Source organism: Manis pentadactyla, chromosome 7 (assembly GCF_030020395.1).
Source record: "Manis pentadactyla isolate mManPen7 chromosome 7, mManPen7.hap1, whole genome shotgun sequence".
Taxonomy (NCBI): Eukaryota; Metazoa; Chordata; class Mammalia; order Pholidota; family Manidae; genus Manis; species Manis pentadactyla.
The window spans coordinates 121,293,436-121,314,238 of record NC_080025.1 but is presented as its reverse complement, the minus strand read 5'-3'; the positions used below and the strand labels follow the sequence as shown (position 1 = coordinate 121,314,238).

General features: G+C 41.0%; 1 protein-coding gene across 1 annotated transcript in view; it reads left to right on the top strand.

Moving 5' to 3' along the window:
* Positions 1-15,241: 15,241 nt before the first annotated feature.
* The window catches only part of AASS (aminoadipate-semialdehyde synthase), a 57,436-nt gene continuing 51,874 nt past the window's right edge, over positions 15,242-20,803 (top strand). Inside the window, exon 1 of the mRNA XM_036905646.2 lies at positions 15,242-15,391. The gene's annotated coding sequence lies outside the window, so the exon portion shown is untranslated. The remainder of the gene's footprint in view (positions 15,392-20,803) is intronic.

Below are 20,803 nucleotides of genomic sequence, written 5' to 3'. Positions count from 1 at the left end.
CCCTCAGCTTTTGTTTGTCTAGGAATTGTTTAATCCCACCATTATATTTAAATGATAGTTGTGCTGGATACAGTATCCTTGGTTCAAGCCCCTTCTGTTTCATTGCATTAAATATATCATGCCATTCTCTTCTGGCCTGTAGTGTTTCTATTGAGAAGTCTGATGTTAGCCTGATGGGTTTTCCTTTATAGGTAACCTTTTTCTCTCTAGCTGCCCTTAAAACTCTTTCCTTGTCCTTGATCTTTGCAATTTTAATTATTATGTGTCTTGGTGTTGTCCTCCTTGGATCCTTTCTGTTGGGGGTTCTGTGTATTTCCGTGGTCTGTTCGATTATTTCCTCCCCCAGTTTGGGGAAGTTTTCAGCAATTATTTCTTCCAAGATACTTTCCATCCGTTTTCCTCTCTCTTCTTCTTCTGGTACCCCTATAATACGGATATTGTTCCTTTTGTATTGGTCACACAGTTCTCTTAATATTATTTCATTCTTGTAGATCCTTTTATCTTTCTCTCTTTCAGCTTCTATGCGTTCCTGTTCTCTGGTTTGAATTCCATCAATGGCCTCTTGCATTTTATCCATTCTGCTTATAAACCCTTCCAGAGTTTGTTTCATCTCTGTAATCTCCTTTCTGGCATCTGTGATCTCCCTCCGGACTTCATCCCATTTCTCTTGCGTATTTCTCTGCATCTCTGTCAGCATATTTATGATTTTTATTTTGAATTCTTTGTCAGGAAGACTGGTTAGGTCTGTCTCCTCTGGTGTTGTCTCTGTGATCTTTGTCTGCCTGTAGCTTTGCCTTTTCATGGTGATAGGAATAGTTTGCAGAGCTGGAACGAGTGAAGGCTGGAAGAACTTCCCTTCTTGTTGGTTTGTGGCTTTCCTCTCCTGGGAGAACAGCGACCTCTAGTGGCTTGTGCTGGGTAGCTGTGCTGCAGAGAGGGCTTCTGCTTCCTTCCCGGCTGCTATGGAGTTAATCTCCGCTGTTGCTGTGGGCGTGGCCTGGCTCTGGCAGCTACTCCGAAGTGGTGGAGTGGCGTTGGAGGGGGAGCAGCCGGGAGGCTATTTTTCTCTGTAAGGGGCCTCCCTGCTCCCTGCAGCCCAGCGGTTTAGGGTGCCCAGAGATCCCCGGATTCCCTACCTCTGGATTAAGTGTCCTGCCCTGCCCTTTTAAGACTTGCAAAAAGCACCCGCCAAAACAAAACAATGACCACAAAAAAAAAAAATTTTTTTTAAATTAAAATAAATAAATAAATAAATAAAAAATGGCTGCTCGTTTTTCTTTATTCTCCGGAGCCAGCCTCAGGCATCTGCTAACTGGTCTTGCTGCCCTGTTTCCCTAGTATTGGGATCCCTATCCCTTTAAGACTTCCAAGAAGCGCTGGCCAAAAGAAAACAGCAAAAAAAAAAAAAAATGGCCGCTCGCTTTTCTTATGTCCTCTGGGGCCAGGTCTTCGGTACCCTCTCACCGTTCTTGCTGCCCTGTTTCCCTATTATCCAGGGCCCATCGCACGCACTGTGTCTGCGCTCTAGTCCGGATGGCTGGGGCTGGGTGTTCAGCAGTCCTGGGCTCCGTCTCCCTCCCGCTCTGCCTACTCTTCTCCCGTCAGAAGCTGGGGGGATGGGCGCTCGGGTCCCGCTGGGCCGGGGCTTGTATCTTACCCCGTTTATGAGGCACTGGGTTCTCGTAGGTGTGGATGTGGTCTGGATGTTGTCTGGATGTTGTCCTGTGTCCTCTGGTCTTTATTCTAGGAAGAGTTGTCTTTGTTATATTTTCATAGATATATGTGGTTTTGGGAGGAGATTTCTGCTGCTCTATTCATGCCGCCATCTTAGCTCCACCCCCTAATGTTAACTTTAAAATATTAGGCTTTTCCTAAGTCTACATGAGCATGTACTTAAAACTCAGGGAAAAAAAAAAGATTCACACTTACATCTCTTAATTCTGCTTAAGATCTCTTAATACATCCAGATTTTAACTCTTTCTTAAGTTGTGACCCACCAAAATATCCCAGATTCTGCAAGATGGGCAGAGAAGGCATTATTTGACTCTATGCTGTCTCTCAGAAGTCATGGAACCTCTGTTTAAAATCTTTATACCTGGGGTGAAATAAAGAGTTCTTGGTGAAAGCATTAAAAGCACAGTCCATAAAAGAAAAATATTAACAAATTAGACTTCGTTAAAATTAAAAAGTTTCTTTGTGTGTGTGTGAGACACTGTTCATGGAATTAAAAAAAGAAATTGCATAAAATCTTTGCAATACAGATATTCTACAAGGGTCTTAAGTCCAGAATATGCAAGATCTCTCAAAACTCAACAGAAAGAAAATGAACATCCAGTTAAAAATGTACAAATCACCTGAAAAGACATATCACCAAAGAGGTTATATGGAAGGCAAGTGAGCAAATAAGCACATGAAAAGATATTCAGCATCATTAGCCATTAGGAAAACACAAATTAAAGCCTCTAGGTCCAGTTATTGTGGGACTCCTGGTGGTGGTAAAACATGGTCACTCTGGACATTTGATCTGTAAATATTTTCTCCTTTCTCCAAGTCTATGTGATTTGCTTTTTCATTTTCATAAAAGTCTTTCAAAGAGAAGAAGTTTGTTACCCTGATGATATCAGTTATCCACTTTATCAATTTTTCTTTTATAATTAGTTCTTTTTATACCTTATCTAAGAAATCTTTGCCTAACCAAATGTCACAAAATTTTCTCTTGTGTTTCCTTCTATTTTTACAGTTTTAGCTCTTATATTTAGGTATTTTATATATAAGTTCCTGATATTAAGAAATGCCCATTTTTTCCCTGGTAATAGCAATATTCCTTGCTCTGAAATCTACTTTATCTGATATTAATAATTCTATTCCAGATTTCTGTTGAGTAGTATTAGCCTAGTATACCTTTTCCCACCCATTATTTTTTAAATCTATCTGTGTTTTTATGTTTCCTTTTAGGCAGCATATAGTTTTTCTTTTTTACCCAGTGTGACAATCTCTGCTTTTTCATTGGAATGCTTCAACCATTAACATTTAGTATAATTATCAATATGTTTGGATTAAAATTTACCACTTACTCTGTTTTCTGTTTATCTCATCTGATCTTTGTTCCATTTTTCCCCTTTTTTTCTACTTTTGAATAGATTATTTTTTTTTACAATTCATTTTGTCCTCCTCTTTTGTCTTACTAACTGTATTTCTTTATTAATTTTTATATTATTTTAGTGGTTGCTCTATAGTTTGTCATAGCACCTTCAGCTTATCACAGTCTTCCTTCATGATATACTAGTTGATGTATAATATAATAAATGTAAGAAACTTATAATACTGTACTTCCATTCCCCCTGTCTTTTGCACTATTATTGTCATACATTTTTTTTTGAGAGGGCATCTCTCATATTTATTGATCAAATGGTTGTTAACAACAATCAAATTCTGTATAGGGGACTCAGTGCACAATCATTAATCAACCCCAAGCCTAATTCTCATCAGCCTCCGATCTTCTGAAGCACAACGAACAAATTCTTACATGGTGAACAAGTTCTTACATAGTGAATAAGTTCTTACATGGTGAACAGTGCAAGGGCAGTCATATCACAGAAACTTCCAGTTTTGATCACGCATCATGAACTATAAACAATCAAGTCAGATATGATTATTCGTTTGATTTTTATACTTGATTTACATGTGAATCCCACATTTCTCACTTATTATTATTATTATTATTATTATTTTTAAATAAAATGCTGAAGTGGTAGGTAGATGCCAGATAAAGGTAGAAAACATAATTTAGTGCTGTAAGAGGGCAAATGTAGATGATCACATCTGTGCCTGTAGACTAAGTATTAATTCAAGTTAGACAAGGGCAACAAAACATCCATGGATGCAGAAGATTTCTCTCAAAACAGGGGGGGGTGAGGTTCTAAGCCTCACCTCTGTTGATCCCCAATTTCTCACCTGATGGCCCCCCTGCGACTGTGCCTGTCTTAGGTTGTTCCTCCCTTGAGGAATCTTACCCGTCTCTGGCTAACCAGTCATCTTCCGGGGCCATACAGGGAAATGTAAAGTTGGTAAGTGAGAGAGAAGCCTTATTGTTTGAAAAGGTTAGCTTTTTACTTCTTTGCAGATTTATGCCCTGTGGCTTCTATGCCCAGCATTTGTCTTGAGGTATCTTTACCACTTGGAAGAATTATGATACTCGGTAAATTTGACATGAGGCACGAATTCTATTTAAGGGTTGTAATTAGGAAGGAAGAAGAAAAGCTATAGAAGTAGCAGATGGAAGAAAACATGGGAAGATTGATTATTTCTTTGACATATCTTCTTGTAGAGTAACATAAGCATTATAGGTTTTAAGAAACTACTAATTAAATTGCGTACACACATTAACAGAATAGGAATACAGCTACATAACAAAAGCAGTATTCTCATACATTTTAAGTCCACATTTCTATAATACATTGCTATTATGATTGCTTTTACCAATCAATTATCATTTAAGGAAAGTTAAAAATTACAGAAATGTCTTTTATATTTTCCCTCACACTTACTGTTTTGGATTATCTTCATTCTCTTATTTAGGGCTTCTTTTGATATTTCTCATGGTATAGGGCTGCTGGTAACAAATTCTTTTCATTTTTACTTGCCTGAAAATGTTTCTATTTCACCTGTCTTTGAATATGTATATAATTCTATTCTGATGGGCATTTTTTTCTTTCAGTACTTTAATGGTATTCCTTGCAACATTTCATTACCAGTCTATTCAACTGTCCAAGAGGTATTCTCTTCACTACCCCTTCTCCCATGACAATCCATGCAAGAAGAGAAGATCCATATTAAGCCAGTGTGGGAACAGTCATGACTTAAAAACCCCATGTCCTACATGAGCCATTATCTCTTCTAATAATTCTTCTAATGTCTTCTAGGGTCCTTGCAAGTTAGTATACTCAGTAAAGACCAAAATTATGACTCCTCACCAGGTGTATATAGTCATGCCTAGCCTTCTCAGTCCAGCTGCAATCTTCCAGTCAGGGTTTGTTGCGTTGCTTAGTATCAACATGACATTCCACTTTTTTTTACATTTTCAGTGAATAGGGTTAGAAAGAGTTACAATTATCACATTTACATGCAAAATAAAAAAGGTTTTTAAACTATTTACCCACTCCCACCTTCTGCTTGAAGCATCTTTTCTCTGGAAGTCCATTGTGTCGCACTCCCGTGGTGCACTTTCTTCTCACTTCTCGGTCTCATCTTCCCGTTCCAAATAGGCTTTCACAAGGTTGTGTCCCCAGCTCTCTTCTTTGTCTTTGCTCTCTCTGTACCCTCACCAGCTCTTGGTTTGTGTTGTCTATGCATACAAATGCCAAATCTGTGTCTACAGCCTTAACTTTTCTACCAACTCTACTCTTGAATTTCCAACTTCTTACTACATATTGCCAGTTAGCTCTCTTGCTGGAACATTGCCTTCAATTTATCTAATACAGCTCTTCAATTCTGCCTACTGTATTAGTCACTATCCTCCACTCAATCATTTTCAGTTTTGCCACTTCTCTCCCCTGTTTTCCAGGCATTTTAAGTTCTATGAATTCTATCTCTGTGCTGTTTTTCTCATCAATATGACTTTTCATGTCATGCATTCTTCTTCGGCCTCTAAGGTGCTCCAGACACACTCAGGCTGATGGTCAGGACTGAAAAAAAAGTCTCTTCAATTGTCTGTGCTTTGATTTGGAAACTTCTTTAGGCCCTCTCTTCTTATGTCTCACTCCAAACTTCACCTTTATTTGCTCGTTTTGGTTTCAGATCATATTCTCTTTGTACCTTTTTTTCTTCTCCACTACCCCACATGTGCTCCACAGGACCCTCTACCATCACAGTCAGACTCTACCTCCATACCAATATTTTTACAATGAGTTGATTCCTGATAAGTATCAATATGCCCTGAAAGTTCTGGACAATGATTTATTGTCACTGGGCTATTTCATCACATGCTTCAACGTAAGAACTGCACGTTAGTCCACTGAATATGTACCAAGGAGGGAAATAAAAGAGGATAAAAACTAGTCTTACATTATCAAGGAAGCAAGAATATGGCTTGTACACAGTGCAAGACTCTTGTCGCAATGTAAGCATACCATCTGTTATGGATTGATTTATGTCTCCTTCAAAATTCCTATGTTGAAGCCCTCACCCCCAATCTCAGATGAGACTGTTTTTGAAGATAAGGCCTTTAAAGAGGTGGCTGACTTAAAATGAGGCCATTAGGTGGGCCCTAAGCCAGTTTGACTGCTATCCTTATAAGAAGGGGAGGTTAGGGCAAACAGAGAGACACCAGGGATATGCATCCACAGAAGAAAGGCTATATGAGGACACAGTGAGAAGCTGGCCATCTCCATGTCAAGGAGAGAGGCCTCAGAAGAAACCAAATATGCTGACATTTTGATCTTTGAATTGTAGCCTCTAGCACTAGAGAAAATAAATTTCTGTTTATGTCACCCAGTCTGGGCTATTTTGCTATGGAAACTCTAGCAAATTAATCCGCCATTCATAAAACCAGTAAAGTGCATTCCTGGTGCAAGATATGAACTGGTGTAAATGCTAATGAGAAGGCTTCAGTGAAACAGTAGACCCTGGACAAGTTTGGGAATCATAATGAAGTAGAGAAAAAGGGGAATTCTGTTTCTCCAGTTTGATCTCTTTCTTGTTTCTTGAGCTAAAAATACACATAATAGTTAGGCCATGCTAAGGTATTTTTAAATATATCTATTTATCTTTGCAAAAGCAGCAGCACCCTAAACACAAGCCACCTCTTTCTGGTTTCCTCTCTTTCACTGAAAAGAGGAAGTTATGGGGGGAACAATATGTTGCTGGGGAGAGGCTGAGAGCAAGACATGCCGGAGATGAAGTGTTTTGCCCACTCTTCCTCACACTTACCGTTGGCTCTATGGAGTGGATAAGAAAGGGTGGGAGTAAAGCCATCCTGTCTGGACGATGGGAATCCTCTGCCATGCCTCAACATGGTTATCAAAGCTTTAAAGCTTTTTGCCTAACGTTCTAAGACTTTAATTTTACTTCCACCTCTGCTCTTTCCTCATGTATCTCCAAAGGTCCTTGTTGCCCAGTTGGAATCTCTCAACCTGTTTGTCAGCTTATAAATGATTCCTTCAGGAGGTTTCAGATGCCTCTTTTCCATGCCTGACCCTGAATCTACCCATTTCTTCCAGTTCAGAAAGCATTATGTCTACATCCAAACCTTGGAAATGAACAGATCATCTTGTACAAATGGACTGCATTTTCTATTCATTCTGAAAATGAGAAATACAAGGACCCAGATTTAGAGAGGCTACTGCCAGCAGGAGAGAAAAGCTTTTAAGGTTCAGGACCATTTGTAGCAGGCTAGTTCCGGGAGAAGAAACTGTAGAAAAGCAGTCGTCTTACTTAAAAAAAAGGGTATTAACCTAGGCTCAATTTCACACATTATTTTTTCCAAGAAGAATCACAGCATAGTGGTTAAGAGTATGAGCTTTGGAGGCCACCAGGGAATTGATCTGAGCTTATCTCCTCAGCAGGGATCTGAGTGTCTTCCCTTACTTCTTCTAAGCCTCAGTTTCCTCAAGCTTTTGGAAGCTATTATTATCTGGCTGTTAGTATCTACCTCATGGGATGTTGTATGGACTGCATAAAATGTTACGGGTTTAACACTTTTCTCAGTATGTGGCATATAGGAGTTTAAAATATGGTAATGTATTATGTTTTTATTACCTTATGTTCATGTTTTTGCTATTTTATCACTGTAAACAGTTAAACTTTTAAATTTCTTCATTTGGACTTTCTGAAATATATATTATTTTCTTAGATTCTGACCTATGCTTCCACTCCTTTTATTTTACCACTCTCTATTGTACATGCTTCTTTTTTTTCATAGAAACTGTTAGGGATATGGTTTTAATGTATTGTGTGATCATTTACAGCATTTTTTTTTTTTACTGATATTCTATAGAAAATGTTCAGGAACTCATCAATTTCTTATATATGTCAATTTTCATGTTTTTCTGCATTCTCGCTTTAAAAACCTCAGCACATGAATCAATCTTCTCCATGTGAAAGTAACATAAGCCCATTATCAAAATATTGTTAGGAATACTATGCTAAGAATTAAAATAACTCAAATCTCTAGGAGTTTATATGGGAGTTTTTCTAAAAGTGTCTATGTTGCCCATCATGTCTGAGTCTGGAGAAGCAGAACTTGAGGTTAATCAAAGTCTGGTTGTGATTACCCAGATAAAACATTTTAAATGGAAACAGTGGCTTTTCAGCCAGGAAGCTGAGCCTCCTATTAGGTGACCTCATAGTTCCTCCAGTCACAGTATCCTTCTTTCCCAGCATTCCCTTCCCAACCTCTCCACCTCCCCCTTCCTCCTCTTCATTTTAATGCTAGTATAATCAGTGCTTAAAATTAATTTCCATGCATGTGTAGCAGAGCTCTGTAAGTTCTCCAATTGAAACACATCAGCATCTATGAATATTCCTCATTCTTTACATTATACTGCATTTCAATATTATGTACATGAATAAAGCACACCTGTGGTTCCCAGTTTTGCATGCCATCAGGATAGGTCACAAAAATTTGGCATAGGGAAGAATAGCAATGCCAAAGACTACTACTATTATAAGGATAAGACTTGAGTATTCATTAGTGCCAGGAAATTTTTTTAAAAGTCCACCTACACTTGGTAATTTTGTTTGCTCCAAATGACATTAGCAAACATGAAGAGTATTGTTGAAGGTTATTTTTAGTTATAATTACATCAAATATAATTTATAATAAATCATATTCTAAAGCTGATAAATTCCATTTTAATAAAATTGCATCAGCAAATTATTCAAACTCATTAAACCTCAAAAGGAAAATATAATCAACATAAAATAATTATAAGGCATGTTGGCATTTGCTGAATAATCTTTCCATTTATAAGGAGATTTAGATAGTGGGGTCCCAGGCCTCTAGAACAGAGTCTTACATACACATGTTCTAATAGTCTTTAATTTTTACTGATTTAGAAGGACAGATATTTTTACTCTACAAAAAAGATTTAAAAGTCTTTTAAACCTTAAAATTTGTAATTCAGGAGTTATAATTAAAAAATGAGTTAAGTTCTTTTAATGTCAGTGTGACCATGTATGCTGATTAATAATCTGAGTGCTCCCTCATGACCATTCTCCATGTTTCTCTGACTTGTACTGTGCCCTGGGAGGCTGACCTGTATGGGTTGCATCCCTGGGGTTTGCCCTGAGATTTCTGGTGGAGTTGGGTTGATGAGATACTCTGACCAAAGTTTGAAGAATGAGAAGAAAAAGATGCCAAGGGACTCTTTGGGTGAGCTATCATTTTCCTGTTGAGATCTGACTGAATTCATCTGAGAAATGACCCCAGGAGGCAAATCCTCGAAATGGGATTCTAGCTTTGCAATGCTCGCATATTTGAGTGTATGGAAAACCTCCCTGTTGGAAGGAAATGGCACACAACGTATCATGCAATAACATCACATAACTCAAATTATTATAAAATGTGGCATGCAGTAAAGGACAGCAAGGGAGGCTAAGTAGTGAGAGATCAAATAATTCTGGCACTTAGTTGCTATGGCAACCATAAAGTGGATTGCACAACATACCAGACACTACTGGCTGCTCTGGAGAGTGTACATAAGGGCTAAACATTACAATTTAGATTCTAGTACAAAGTATGACAAAACTGACATCATTCAACAACGCTACTGTGGCTGATAAGGCTCCCTGTTTCTCTGAGTTGGGGTTACAAATTCTTCATCCAGTTAAAGGTCAAGAGCAGAAGCTGATTAGCAAAAGGAAGGGACTATACTGGTTATTCTCTGTATGCTCCCCTACCATCCAGACCTCGATCCATACCATGCCATTTATTCTATATGCCCCAAGACACTGACCTTATGGATTCCATTCTCAGGGTTCCCTTGCCTTATGGCTTCGAGTTGGGTTTGGCTAAAGGGAGACAGCAACAGAGTATTGGAAGGTGGGGAGAGAAAGAGGTTGGAGTATTCACTCTCCTTCTCCCACCTTTGCTTGGCCACAGTTTTGGCTGTATTCTATGGTTACAGCTTCTGTCCACAGTTCCTCTTCTCTAACTCCAAACTTTTTCCAGGCTCCAGACACACTTTTCTCCACTCTTACCCCTTAGGGTCTAGGGTGACTGTGATTTCCCACTATTGCTAATTCCTGGATATTCCAAGACTTTTGGTTCTCTTAGCCTTGACCATACCTCTTTAGATAATACTTGCATTAAACTCTCTCAGCTGCAGTCCCTGTGTTTGCCATTTCTTTCTGCTAATGCAGTGGTTGATATACCATGAAAGGAAGGACTTGTAGGGACTGGGTGAGTATAGCCATTGGCATTGGCACGCAGCAACAGGTGGTGGAGAAAATGCATCTAGGAAGGCAGAATACAGAGAATATGGGCACAGACAGCAGCTGGTATTTTAGATGAGCGATCAGCATTACAAAGTAGTAGCAAAGAGAAGAGGTGTGAGTTGATGGACATGTGGAGTAAGGGTCAAGAATCCAAGAGAAGGTAGTCTTTGGGAAAATCTGGTAGCCAAGCAGACAGAATGAAAGAATTGTAGTTCTAGATATCAGTGCTTCAGGCACCAGAATTCTTGTTTCTGTTTGGGATTTGGCAAGTGAACAGACAACTTCAGTCTAGATGATTCAGTTCCCAACAGATTACAACTGGTTCATGTACTCCATGTTGGTTTGTTTATCTGTATATCAGATATTCATTGATCCTCTTCCATAGTACTTGTCTCCATCTCAATTATACTTATAGATACTCCAGAAAAATTACTCTTGTGCTTTATTTTTGCTTGAAACTTCCTGCCTCCTTTCTCCAACCTTTTCTCAGTCCTTCAAGACATCTTGTCTTTTGAGATTGCCATTCAAACAAGGTGGGGAGAAGGAACACCAGATTTTTTTCCTTGAATATATTAGATGCATTATTTGTCAAGGAGATATATTCTAAAATTTGCATTCCCCAAATTTTTTTTTATTATTATTACTGAATAGCATTCTTACCCAATTCATAAAATACAGTGATGTGTAATTGAAAATTTAGAAGTCCTGGTAGACTTATAAAAACAGTTACTGAGCAGGCAGTGATGGGCAGCCAACATGCCCAGTAAGAGGTATGCTTACACACATAATTCTCAAGGGATGCCAGTGACTGTTGCAGACTTTGTGAAACATTAGAAACCAACAAAGTTTCACCCTGGAAATGCCAAGGCGCTTGGAATTTTGTTTTTCTGGAATGCTCCCTAATGACTGCTAATAGTAGAGGGGATGAACTAGAAATTAGTTTTTGATGCTTCTCTCATAGAAGGATGGAGAAAAAATAATCTCCCAGGACATCATTATCCCCATGCAGAAACTTTGGCAGGAATTGTGCTTTATCTGTGACTATTCCTGCTCTTGCCTTATCTGATGAGACTTTTTCATTCCTGATGAGATAAAGGAGGTATGTTTCATTCCCAAGATAATTTGGGAGTTGGACAACAACAGTAATTGTCATTTAGAAACTTTCATTTGTAAACTATTATTTTGTCCACTTGACTTTGTACTTTCTGTCTGTAAAAAACTTCTATTTTTAGTAAATAGAATAATTTATGAGGGTGAGCAGATTATAGGTGATACTGCATAAGTTGCCATTCATGTAAGAAATATAATAGAAGTAAAAAATATAAACTTGGGAGCATACCGATTCCTTCCACCTGCTTCCTCCCAATGTCCACCTCTTTTTTTCTTTATGGCAAAGTTCACTTATCACTGAGAGGGATTTTCTGCATACAAAAAAAAAAGGGAAGGGGAGAGGAGAGGATGAAACAGAATAAAATAGTAAGCCCTCCAAATAGCTCACATATATTAAGAACATGTGTCACTTATCTACTTGAGAACCCTATGCTGTATCTCACTGTGCTGATGGGGGAAAAGAGACTTAAAGAAATAAGAGAGACTTGCTGCTGAGCGGAAAAGGAGGGATAAAGTCTAGGTCTGGCCCATTCTAATGCTCAAATGCCTAATCACTAACTCTAAGAAGAACAAAACCAAAGTATGAAACAACTAGGAAAGAGAGAAAGCCAAAGAAGGTAGGAGAGAGAGACAGCATGAGTTGCCTAGAATCAGCTGTCCCAACTACCGGAGTGGCAACCTAGCTCTTCATATGGCCAGAAGGGGTCTCCCATATTGAATGAGTCTGAGGGGTTCACTGTGAGAGCTGCCTTGTGTATCCAAGCCTTGTTTTCTTTCTCATCCATTTTCCCCTTTCACTGTAAAGAAATACTGAGACCTGTCAGTTACTACACTAACTATCACTATGATGAAAATCTTTGAGTCTCCCATTTTAAGGAACAATGTTTCTCAGGTGCATATTTTGCAAAATTCTTGAACCCTGTAATCATTTGTACAGTAGTTAGGAATTCATAGAGGAAGGGTTTCTGGCCAGGTCAATGTTTCACTGGGGTGACAGCAGGTCAGAAGTGCATGGGATTTCAAAGTAAAGCAAGAGGGAAGCCGACTGAGGCTTCCCGGCCCTTGGTAGAGTCACCACAGTCCAGGGCTTTACTAGCTTTCCCCAGTCAGGGATGCAATTTTTATATGAGAGTCCAACCATGTTCAGAGTAATTCACAGTGACCAATCATATGATTCACTAATTCCAATAATCATTTGCTGAGCACGTTTTATGCTGGATAGGCATGCTCCTTTGAACCCCTGAACTTCTGCTCTCTTTTCAATCTGCTCCGTCCTGAGGTGCTGATCTTTAGGGACTGCACCAAACCTCTGGCTTCCCCGGTGTTCGGTTTTACAAGGTACCAGCAGGAAATGAGAGGACAGAAGAGTGAAGTAGGTTATTCATTCCCTAGGCCAGGGGTCTGTAAACTATGACCTTCAATCCATACCTGATGTGCAGTTTGTTTTTATAAATAAAGTTTCATTGCTGTAGAGCCATACACAGCCAAATATTATCTGTGGTTGCTTTTATGCTCCAAATGGCAGAGTTGGGTAATTGTGACAGAGACCTTATGGTCCATAAAGCCTAAAATGTTTATTTTCTAGCTCTTTACAGAAAAAAAGTTTATTTACCACTGCATTTGGTCAGCCCTTCAGTGGGTGGGATTACTGACTCCTTAGGCAGCTCCATCCCTGCCAGAAGCCACCACGGGCAGGTGGCTTTCCCAAGAGCTTCAGCGACAGCCCAGGTAGAACCCTCTCTGAGTTCTGGAAGCATCTCTTCCCTGCCCCAGTAAGGCCTACAGGGAGTGCTCACTGTTGCTAGGCTCAGGGTGAATCACTATATTTTGTTGCTTTCCTTTATTGCTGCACACACTCCCTCCCTTCATGTCTCCTCATCTACCCAGTTGGATTATGCTAGTACCTCGTTCTGAGACCTTGACTGACCTATCACATGCATAGCACTGTGCTAGAAGTGATGGGAAAAAAATGAGTAAGGCCAAGTATATATACTTGCTTTTACTTATGATCTGATGGTGCTGACAGGTGAGGAATGGAGATAAGATAAATACAAATGACTATTATGTAAAGAAGACTGTAGTAAGTACAAGAGAGGCAGATACACAGAGAGAAGGGGGAGACCGTATCTAGCTGAACTATTCAGGGAATTCTTCAGTGATGAAGTGGCATTTGAGCTGAACCCTAGGGGATGGGTTAGTTTTAGAGAGGTGGACATCTTTTTTTTTTTTTTAATGAGAATTACAGATAAGCAGACAACATGAGATATTTGGGGAAAAAGAAATAATGATCGCCAGTTTCTTTAGCTAGTTTAGATTTGGACATCATCTCGTTTTAACCTCATAATGATCCATGAAGTAGCTCCAATTATTATCCTATTACCAGATAAGAGGACAGAGGCTTTTTTACAAAACTAAGAAACTTTCCCATCATTGACAGCTTGAGGGGGAAAAGTAAGGACTCAGATCCAGGCTCTTTATCCTCAAGGAGATAGAGAAGCATGCATTGTGTTTCAGTGTTGGCTTCAGGCTGGTCCTGCTGCAGAAATACAGCTGAGATGGCTGATTTTGTCCATATATGGAAGTAACTCACACATTGTGTAAAGGACTTTTGGCAGTGTTCTGGGGATACTATGTAGCCCCAGAGGCTTTTTGCTCAGGCTAATGAAATGAGCAAAGTTGTGTGCTTAGGGGAATGTGATCCAGGTCATGTATAAAAAGGGTTTGAATGAGGTTATAGAGGGATTTTAAGGGACAGAGTCGATACAGTGGGTAAGATTGACAGATTGGAGGAAGAACTGGAGCAAATCTGGTGTTTGAGGTCTGACTAAGTGAAGGTTAGGAAGTTGGTGATATCAAGAACAGAGCTGGGAAGCAAAGCCAGAGGAGGGGCTTTAGAGGAATGATTAAGAATATGGTTTTGGATATGTGAAGCTAAATACACAGAGGAAAATCCCAACCTATAGAGATTATTTTCTGTAATTGGGGTTGCGAGTGGAGTTTATAAGAATGTTAGAGGTTCTAGATTGTTGCCTTGAGAGTTTGATAGTTACATACATCTCTGTGCAAGTATGAGAAAAATGTACGTGTTGGTGACAGTTACGAAACCTGGAGCGAAGATTCCCATCGCCTCCTTGGGTGGACCACAGGTGGGATTCAGGTGGTTTCTCCAGTCTCTAACGCTTAGGCTAGTCTTTATGAAATGTATTTCCTCTGCCCCTCTGGGGGCCATTTAGGACTTTTAAAGAACAGCTTTGTTCTTAATATTCATTGGCTGTGGATACCCTGCACTTAACTTCTCAGTCTCAGTTTGCTGGACTCTAAAACTGCTCTAAGAACTGCCATCCAGTTTCATAGGCTTGTTACGAAACTGTGGAAGTGCCTTGAAAATTGCATTTCGCTAAACAAATGTGATTTACATGAAGTCTCAACTTTTTCCCCAGGAGATACATACATCTGTTTAGCTTATAATGCCCGGCTATTTTCATCCCTCTCCGTCTCCACCTGCCCTCTGCGATGGACAGTTACAAAGCCGGTCGGTGACTGTCCTGGGAGGCGGCAGGCCACACCTCTACGAGGCAGAGGATTTTCGGGGAGGAGCGGGGGCAGGGCCTGACCGCGCACCTGGCAGCGCCGCTGATTGGCGGAGGGGAAGGTTGTTCCCTCAGGGCGGCCGCTGATTGGCTGCGGGAGGAGGCGGCAGGACGTCCTCAGAAGTTAAGCAAAGCCCTCCTCCTCCGGGCCCCCCATCCCAATTTCTGCAGGGAGCTCTGCCGGGAATTCAGAGCCTACCCGGCGCGGACCCGGAAGCTGGGAGGCGGCGGGGCCGGTGCGTGCCGCAGAGGACGAGGTGAGCAGGGGCGCCCCGAGGCGGCCGGCTCGGCCTGCGCGATGCGCTTGGAGGTCGCCGCGGGGCTGCAGCTGTGCGCCCCGGGGGGCGGGCGAGCCCTCCACTCCCCACCCGACTCCGCCGGGGACTCCGTCGACCCCTGCGCTGGCCCAGCCCAGCGAGGGAAAGAGGTGGCGAGCGCGGGGCCTCTCCTGCAGGCCTCCCTCCCGAGCTTTCCCTGCGAGCGGGGGAGGCAGTCGGCGCACTCCGGAATTTCTGAATAGGAAGGGGAAGGCATGGCATTTCGGATTTCTTTTCTTTTCTTCTGTTCTGGCGGCGGAGGTTGGGTGCGGTTGCTGGGGAGTAAAGGGTTGGTGTTGAAACTGCAAAACGAATACCTGTTAATTTTTGAACCGTAGGTTTCTTTAGGTTGTCTTTATTGGGGAGGGGTCGCTGGACGGTGTGGGGGGCAATCACCTTCCCGCCTACCCCCTCCAACTTTCTGTCATTGTGGTTACCGGTTGACCTTTCCAGCTCTGGCCTGCTTAGCCAAACTCTGATCAGAAACTTTTCAGCCTGCCCATGTGGGGCTGGCCATTGTGAGATGGAGACACCCCCGCCCCCCACTCCTGCCCCTGCACTAGCTGCTGCTCCTTGCCCGCACGAACGGAGGTTGAAGGTGTGAGAAAGTTGGGCGCCTTGGATGTCAGTGTCTCCTGAACTCCCGAGACCCTGCAGGCTCCTCCTCCCCTCCCCACCCGCCCCGACTGTGTGCGCGCGTGCGCAGGGAGGAAACGTGGGTAAAAGCAGTTTGCAGCCTGCTCCTCGTGAGTCTGGGTAAATCAATGTCCCGGCAACTTACAGAAGAAGAGAGATGCTTTCCAGATACGGACTTTAGGGCCCTTAGAGTGGGACGCAGGGGGAGCGAGAGAGGGAGTGTTCAGTCACCTGAACAAAAGTAAACATTTTTTGATACTGTGAATCATTAGTTATCAGATGTAGCTATACACAGGACTGAACCATCATTGACACACGCAGTGGCTTTTGCATACTTTATAATAAAAAAAAATCACCCCTAGCACTTTGTGAGGGTGCTTGTATATCTGTGTGTGTGTGTGTGTGTGTGTGTGTGTGTGTGTGTGTGTGTGTGTGTGTGTATTTTGTCACTTGCACTCCTCTCCCCTTTTCCTCATAAAGATGATAAATCTAGGGCTACATGACCTTCCGGCAATGTAAACTGGTCGCTGTTCTGTGAAGTGAGTTAGGAGGCCAAAGGTGTAAGTCATCTTTTCCTATTGACTTTCCTTCTCTCCAGAAAATCGTATTTGTTACTAATCTCACTTTTTATTGGTGACAGTGTGATCAGAACTTTAATTTGATTCATTCGCGATTGAAAAATTTCCCCCTAACCAACTAATCCTTTATTTAAACCTTAACAGACCTTGGCTCAGCATTTTGGAAGTGATCTTTGGTGTGTAGGCAGTGCTCATTTAATATAAAAGTTATCATTTTCCCAAATATCCTCTTATTAATTTTCTCATATAATGCCATTATAAACAGTGGCAGGTTTCCTTGGTGAGTCTGTGAAAATTCATGGAATCACAGAAATACTGTACATTTGGGATGGAAACTAACCAACCACATTATTACCATATTCGTCGAATCTAAGACGCCATCAGTTGAAAAGTGCATCCTGATTTAAGGAATGCTAAAATGTGGGGAAACAATATGTTTTAAATTTGATAAAACACAGTATTAAAATGATGTTATTTATCTTGAGCACTCATGCCGAAAGGGTGAAATTGAAGAAAGGGCTTACTGGGCTCCCCCGCCTTTTGTTTCCCCAAAAACTATGAAAAGAGTTGGTGGGGTGGAGGAGGGGGCAGCATGGGATTAACATGGAGCCATTAGGAAGGTCTTACTTACCCACAGTGTGACAAAGAGGAAGGGAAGGTAGTGTTTTCTGTTAGTGTGGCTGTCCTCGCCTTTGAGGAGTGGACTGGCTTGAAGCCTTTTTCCTTTCTTAGGTGTTTGTGGCATGCAAGACGGAGCTCTGCACTTTATGTGTATTACTCAAATTACTCAAACTTCACAGCAGTCCTAAGAGATAGGTATTAAGGTCATTCCATTTTGCCAATGAGGCACAGATAGATTAAGTTACACACCCAGGTCACAGAGTGAGCATTTACAGTCTAGCAAAGAGACAAATAAGTGGTTAAGCATTTTGGATTGATGTCCAATTAGAAACAAACTTTGCATTCCATCTTAGTGAAACTGAAATTTGTGGGCTAGAATCCAGAGGAGTCCTGGGTCTTAGATCTTTTAGATAACTTTGAGTAGTTGATGGTCTTGAGAACATAAGAATATTCTTAGAGCCGATTAATTAAAACTAATAGACTCCCCAGCCCCAAGGGTACTTGTTTCGTTTCACTTCTGGCTCTTTTATAAGGTGTTTAATGTGGACGCATTTCCGCATTACGTGTGTGTACCTATGCAGAAAGTGAAAGTGGGCAGGGTGTTGCTGCTTGCCCAAGCCTAGTTCCAGCAAGCCTTGGGGTTGGGAGGCATTTGGATTTGTTCTCAGCCATCCCAGTTGTCCTACCAATATGGACCTCTTTTGAACTTCTTCAGGATCATGATCTGGATACCGAGTATGTAGTGTGGGCCAAGCCTCAGGCCAAGGAACTGAGGTCCTCCGCCCTTGTAGGTAGCTTTTCCTCAGATACAACTGTTTATGAATACCTCCAAAATCTCTTTTGGTTCATGGTCACTGAAAGAAAATGGTGGGATATATATGGAGAGCCAAGCCCTGTCTCTTTATCTATGTATCTATCTATGTATCTATCTATCTATCTATCTATCTGATCTCTAATGACCATTTTCCTTTTCATTTCTCTTGAATAGGATAGAAAATAGCAAAAACATTTGAGCATGTCCTCCACCCTGATTCTCATGTATATATTGCAAAGATAGATCATTTGTAAATTAAAAGAAATTCTTAAGTCTTCCCCCCCACTGAGAGATGGAAGGAGAGGTATGGCATCATGTAGTATGTTCTGTTGCTTAAGTCCATCTGCTGGCGGTCCTCCTGTTGTAGTGCACATCTGGGCAATTCACTGTCACACTCCTGTGACTTAGAGTCATTTCAAATTCCCTATCAATCTCAGGGGAGTAAAGATGTATTCCTGAGTGCTGCTCTTGTTTTATAAAAACAGAGAAGAATCTTTTAAATTTCACTTTTATGCTATTTCAGATGTTGTCTGTCCATGTATTAAAGGCAAGACTGTTTAGAAATTGTCAGGGGAAGGATCTTTCTCACCTCTCCAGACTATGTGACACTTCCCTTTCTCCCCCTGTTCCTTTTCTCCTCTTCCTCTTCATTCTCCCTAGCTCTTTCTTTTTATTTTCTCCCCTTGCTTTTCCACATCCTTCTTGCTAATGCTACAGTTGTTATTAGCACCCAGCACTGTTAAGTAACCTCACGGGGGTGGCTGGATAAGCCAAGGTCTTCCTGCTTTGTTTCACTGACGGCATTGCCGGAAATATACACCACACTTACTTTCTGATATTCTTGGAAAAGCCCACAAAATCCAGGACAGGGAAATCCAAAACAGCTCACCTGGGCATTTCCACGAAATACCAGACATTTGCAGTGCCCTACAAAAGGGCAATTAAATCCTCAGTTATACTTCTTGATGACCTTAGAATGATATGAATGATGGGCCTGGAAAGTTCTATGCTGAGACCAGTTTCAAGGTTCAAAAGATTACTAACACAGTAATACCTGCTATAATGAAATCTTTTCTAAGCACCCAGAAACCTGGAATCTACCTTGGCAGGGACTCAGGAAGGATTTTTGGTGGCACATGGGAACTGGGTGGATAACCCTATGGCATGGGCAAAGCTGATCATTTACTATAACAACTTTAAGTCGACAATGCCATATGGATCCAATTTATTTCAGAAACAACAAGGTATCAGTAACAACGGACTCAGTTCTACATGATGTGGATCTGCAGGCTTTGGCAAAGAAGAGAAAATCCCAAGTGTTAAATATTTACCTAGGAATCCTGCTTCTGCTTAAAAGCAACAGCTCTAGTCAGTTTCTTCATCTGTAAAATGGGGATAGTAATAGTACCCACTTAATAAGATTTTTCCAGGGAGAAAATGAAATAATGTCTGTGAAGTGGTCAGTATAGTGCTTGGCGTGTCATGTTAAATCAGCTGGTAGCTGTTGTTACATTTATTTAAAAACAAAGTTGCAGGGATTTTGATTTGGGAAATTCATCCAAAAAGTGAAAGTGAAAGTAGCTTCCCACACGAACTCCAGAGGGTCACTCCCTGCTACTGGCCTGCCCTTTGGAGATCACAGGCAGTACAGGCGCCCTGTGTCTGCGTCTCCTCTCCCACACTGCACCCCCTGCCCTGGACAAGGGAGGTGGAGGAAGGAGGAGGGATGGTCACTGAGTGAGGCCGGGCTCTGTTTATAAATCAAGTTCGGGTGGAGGGGAGAGACTAAGTTATCTGATTGTGTTTCCTCCTGTGAGAGCCAAAAACTGCTCCTAAGAATAGCGGAGGTAGGGTCACTTGGTCACCCATGGTATGTGAAATACGGCCTCACTGGGAAGATGGGATCTTTCTAGGCTTATCCGTATGTCTGGAAGAATCACTTGACTTTGAAATTGGTTTTATTTAATTAAGATCACAGGGATTCAAGTTCTATGGAACATTGCAATTTTCCCCTTGGTTTGGGAGAGAATAAATGTATGGGCTTGTGCTTGAGCTTAATGTAATCTCTTCTAAAGACAACTATGAAAATAAACAAGAAATTAGGTGGAGTACATAGCAGTCTTGTACTAAAGTGTTCTTCATTGATATTTTGGCCTGAGTAAAAGTTAGCCCGAAGTCCTCATCATCAGAATGTTCACTTGCTGTGTGCAGCATTTTCTCTTCCTGCTCCTCTTCTCCCTAAAGCCTTTTTAGCTGCACTCCTTGCTGTTTGCTTTGTTCTTTTAGTCCATTGTTTTGTGAATTGACCAATACATTTCCAGTCTTGGGTGACAAGTACTTGTTTGACCCCAGGATATGGACAAAGCTTCTCCATCAATAAGGTGGGTCTGATTTACAGATGGCAGTCTGATGTTACAAAAATGTGTTCCATAAGAATTCTGCTATATGCTAGCAGTATTTAGTAGGAAATTTCTAGAAGATGTGAAATAATTTCATCCCTATCTTCTGATACCAGCTTTAAACATAGAAAACTAAGGTTTAGCATCCAAATGATCCAGCAAATTATCACCCAGAATTACATTTGACTGACAAATGTAGGCAACCTCTTGCAGAAGGATAGAATACTCTTTGATATTTATGCTTTAAGAATTTATTTAAAATTTGCTCTGGGATGATACATAGCAAGCTTCTTATAAACACTTG